The following is a 4,983-nucleotide window of genomic DNA, read 5'->3' as shown; positions in this document are numbered from 1 at the left end:
ACACATCCGAAAATTCCGAGGGCTTGGAATGGTTGATTAGGTTAGCTTGAATTATACAGAAGTCTAGCAATCAGCTAGGAAATAAGTGGAAGAAAATTCAGCACGACAAAATTATACCTTTCTCACTACAGCGTCCCGCTGATAACTGATTCACGTTATTATTCACGATTCACGTTTCGCGCCACCTTTAAGGTGGCGCGAAATGGGACGCAGTCAAATGATGGAAGTCATCAGTTGGTGTAACGCGTACGCGGAGACTGAGACTGCTACTGGGCGATGAACTTTTCCTGGGCCAGCCTGGGGCTGTTCCACGGAATATAGAGGCGCTCGCTTGCTCAGCGTGGCTTTGTACTTCAGCAACCCTGATAACTAATATGAGACCCTCTTCTACTTCTGGTTACTTCTTTCTTCAGCAACCCTGATAACTAGTCTGATAATATGCTTCACGGAAGTGCGCGATAAGCACCCTACCAGCTGCTGATGACGCTGTGTTATGTTATAACACTTGTCGAAGCGAAGCAACTGGTTCACCTTTGCTGCTATCGCCTGCAACCTTCTGGCGTAGCGTGGATAAGAACATGGACGGTGCTACTTCGTTACATCATTTTGGAAATTGACTAGTAAATGTTTTACGGTGGAATAGCCAATTCTGACCGAGACGTTGATCACTGACAAAGAAGACTAAAATTTGAGGCCTTACGCGCAGTACCATCGCCAACTCATTCGTAAATTCCAGAGCAGACAGACGTATTTCCCGGTATACGGCGCACCCCATGCTGTACCCGTGGAGACTTGTACAGCATCAGCGTGGCGGAATTCCCACGGCGAGGTCTGTGCGGGCCGTGGTATAAAGCAGCCGGGCTGTGCCGACGTCAGCACACAGCTCCTGCCGTCGAGCAGCGCTCCGCTCCCAGGCGTGCCGTCGACCCCAGCTGACAGCCGTCCGCACACACCTCACCGCCTCGGTCAGTCTGGTTTCCGCTTAACCTCCATCCTAGCAGATTCTCAATAACATCTTAAAGTACGCCCTAAAAGCTAGTCTATGAGCATCACGCGCCAAAGTGTATGAATCCAATGGTCAACCATTCTGTCCCTACTATTATGTAGCCCGTCTAAGTTGAAACTAGTGTTACTAAAGACAAACATTGAACGCCAGTTAAAGCCTACACACTGCAACAATTTTGGGGAAATATTATAGCTATCTGAAACATATTACGTCTACTGCATTCGTGACGACAATTAATGCTGGCTTGCTTACGATGGCTTGTTTCGAACCCTGTACACATATTTTGTGCTAACACATTTTGCATGTGGTTGCATTTTACTTCCAAAATCTAGAACTGCTGTCGTTTATTTTTCACTTGTTTTTAGTTGAGAGCTGTTTTATGGTCAACGTTTCCGTGCACCTATATCAACTGGCCCTCATCAGTACTGTGCACCTATATCAACTGGCCCTCATCAGTACTGTGCACCTATATCAACCGGCCCTCATCAGTACTGTGCACCTATATCAACTGGCCCTCATCAGTACTGTGCACCTATATCAACCGGCCCTCATCAGTTACTGTGCACCTATATCAACTGGCCCTCATCAGTACTGTGCACCTATATCAACTGGCCCTCATCAGTACTGTGCACCTATATCAACTGGCCCTCATCAGTACTGTGCACCTATATCAACCGGCCCTCATCAGTACTGTGCACCTATATCAACTGGCCCTCATCAGTACTGTGCACCTATATCAACTGGCCCTCATCAGTACTGTGCACCTATATCAACTGGCCCTCATCAGTACTGTGCACCTATATCAACTGGCCCTCATCAGTACTGTGCACCTATATCAACTGGCCCTCATCAGTACTGTGCACCTATATCAACTGGCCCTCATCAGTACTCTACATTCGGCCTTCATCTCCATCAGACACCTCTGCCCCGACATATGGCCATTCTGCATGTCTGTGCGAGCAGTCATGGTTGTGACCACTGTTTCTGTCCGACAGCCATGTTCCGCAGTCTGTTCCTGCTGGTGCTGCTCAGTGTCGTCGCCCTGGCTTGTGCCAACCCCGGCGGTCGGCGCCACGACTATGGCGCGGCGGCGGCGAGGGCGGCGCAGCAGGCGGCCGGCAGCCGGTTCGGCCTGGGCGGTAGCTGGAGTCCCAAGGCGGGCGGCGTGCGGGTCTGGAGAAGCCGCAACGGTCGCGCTGGCCTCGGTGTGGGTCTCAGCTCTGACGGCAGAAAGAACCACGGTGTCGGGATCGGCTTCCAGCTCAAGTTTTGAGCGTGCACGGCGGCGGTAGCATCGCGATGGTGGCTCTAGCGTCGCTGACTTATCGCTGTCGATGACACCAATAAGCGACGACTCCCATGAGTCTGGTTATGGAACTATGCAGTTGAGAAAAGAAGGCTGTGGTATGCTCATTTTTGTATGGATGGCTGCCTCTTAGACGCAGCTACTCTCATTAGCGAGAATATCCAACAATTGGCCATGGTTTTGTGTTGCATGCTGTAATTCCAGCCCTTCATGGCTCGCCATCCGTTATGTTCATGGACGTTCTGGTTCTACGGTCAAATACACAATGGTTTGATCCACGTATAGCAGTTTTAAATCACGTGTCTGTTTTAACGTGCCCCGGCCGAACGGAGCGCGCAGCGCCCGTCCGCGGTCACCGCTCAGCTCAGTCTGCCGCGGTCAGCGGCAGAGGTCACCCGGTCACAACAGCGCCCTCGGGCGGTACATGGCGCACTCGTGCACAGTGTCACCCGGCGATGCACTATACAGTCAACGCCTGTTTGGTGTGGGTAACGGAGGTAATGGAAAGCTACCGCGAATTACCACCTCCCAATGTCACCGCCCAATCAGGGATGAATGCCGTACTGCGGTACTTGCGTTGTAGAAGTGTTTTGGCAAAGATGATGCGTCACATGCGACACATGTCACGAGTTTAGGATTTGTTGGACATATGGGGAAAGCCCATTGGATGCATCTGGCTAGCTCTACTCACAAACCACAATGTAATAAATTGGGGTATTTGACGTCCGCTACGCTGAGGTCGTGCCAATGTGGTTTTGTCGGTGTATGGTGTACCCTGCAGATAGGCTGGAAGAAATTCCTTAAGGCCATTTCGCACCTGGGATGTATTTTGCACCAATTTAGAAACAACGAATTGTCTAGCGATGACGAGTAACTATCACACTATGAACATATGGCCTGCAGTTGACAACGGATGGTGAGGAAGTCTGGACTTAGGAAATGCTGGTACTTGGAATGGAGAACACTTAGTAAGCAATCAAATCTTCTGTGCTCCAAATCTTAAGTGTGGTGTTAAACAAGTCGGCAATCATGCTGTAACAAACAGACAACAAACTGAATGAACCGGGCGTTAGTGGACTGTATCGAGTAAACCGCCACCGCAGCTCATCCTGCAATGGGTCAGTTGGTCTTTCCTAGACCGACAGCACTCAGAGACATGCTGGAATTATTCAAACATCGACTATTGAGGAGCATATTTACACGGAGAGAAACTGTGTTGTCTGGCGAAGTCTGTTTCACTTTAACGTAAACCAATAGTTGTAAGTTAGCCAATTGCATTATATCTGATGCTTGCTTCCGCATCTTCGAATGAGAAACATCTCATTTAAGATATGTCCGTGAAGTCAACAATTTATTTTGCGATTTATTCAGCGGCGTGTTCCGATTTCTCTGAAAATAATGTCTAAGGTCAGTTGTGGCATGAGAACATAAAAATTACCCTTGTTTTGTAATATCATGTGACCTTCGACGTCAAAAGCTGGGTCAAAGGACGGGAAACTCGATATCACCCAAAAATTGCCTGCCGGTGTGAAAATTACAGGCATCAAAGCATTCACAAGCGCAAGAGCTAGTGTCCGTCAAAAAGTCCTGACCTCTCAATGTCACCCTTCAAGGCCAAACACGGGCTCAAAGGACGGGGAACTAGGTATCATCCCAAAATTACCGGCTGATTTTAACTTATAAGCATCAAAATATTCACACCAAAAACAACTCGCGTCCGTCGAAAAGTCATGAACTCTCAAGGTCATCCTTCAAAATCGAACGGGGACTCAAAGGACGGGAAATTTGCATCACCCAAAAATTTCCCACCGATTTCTAACTTAAAAAGATCAGAACATTCACACCAGAAAAAAACTTACGTCCGTTAAAAAGTCCTGACCTCTCAAGGAGGTCAGAACTTCAAGACCAAACACGGACTTAAATGACGGAGAACCCGATATCACCCAAAAATTACTGGCCGATCTTCAACTTAAAACATCAGAACACTACCACAGAAAAAACTTACGCCCGTCAAAAAGTCCTGACCTCTCAAGATCATCCTTCAAGATCAAACACGGACTCAAATGACGGGGAACTGGATATTACCGAAAAGATGTGAAAAATAAGCGTCATTTTTGGTATTTTCATGTCACAATTGACCTTCAGACTTTTTTCAGAGAAATCGGAGCTCGTCGCTGAATAAATCGCTGAAAAAATCGCTAACTTCACGGACACATTTAAGATGGCCAGGCCAGAGGTGCGGGATTTGATTCCCCGTGGCACCTTACCTGTCTGTCAGGATGAGCGACAGACGATGTCGTGGAGCCTCGGCAGCTGAGTGCGCCGGAAAGCGCCTATGACGACGAATTGCTTTCACGTAGTGATGAACCGCGACTGCGCTTCCTTCCATTTTTCTAATCAATTAACGCCGAGGACTCAGGCACCTAGCAGCAAGTACCAATTCCACCAACAGCTGCCAAGATTCCTCAAAACGCTGTGTTGGGGGACGATTTCCGGAGACCCGGACCAACCAAAACACACAGCATAACCAGCGATTGGCGGCGCTTGGTTACCACTTCTGCGCCATCTAGACTCTGCTACAGGTACTAACACTGTGATTATCCCCCGCCAGGCAATGCTAGCAGGCACTGTGGTGGTGTGGTACCACCGCTGATGGCGTCCGTGACTTCGG

The 4,983-nt window shown here is 48.8% G+C and overlaps 1 long non-coding RNA gene across 1 annotated transcript; it reads left to right on the top strand.

Annotated features, from left to right (window-relative positions):
- The first annotated feature begins 897 nt into the window (after positions 1 to 897).
- Positions 898 to 2,592, top strand: LOC119103613 (uncharacterized). Its single transcript, XR_005094787.1, has 2 exons — positions 898 to 965; positions 2,002 to 2,592. It is a non-coding gene; the product is annotated as an uncharacterized LOC119103613 (long non-coding RNA).
- Positions 2,593 to 4,983: the final 2,391 nt, after the last annotated feature.

This window comes from Pollicipes pollicipes, unplaced genomic scaffold (genome assembly GCF_011947565.3).
Source record: "Pollicipes pollicipes isolate AB1234 unplaced genomic scaffold, Ppol_2.1 Scaffold_5724;HRSCAF=6776_pilon_pilon_pilon, whole genome shotgun sequence".
NCBI classification, from domain to species: domain Eukaryota; kingdom Metazoa; phylum Arthropoda; class Thecostraca; order Pollicipedomorpha; family Pollicipedidae; genus Pollicipes; species Pollicipes pollicipes.
Note: the sequence above shows the minus strand (reverse complement) of the source record. Positions and strands in the feature narration are given on the sequence as shown.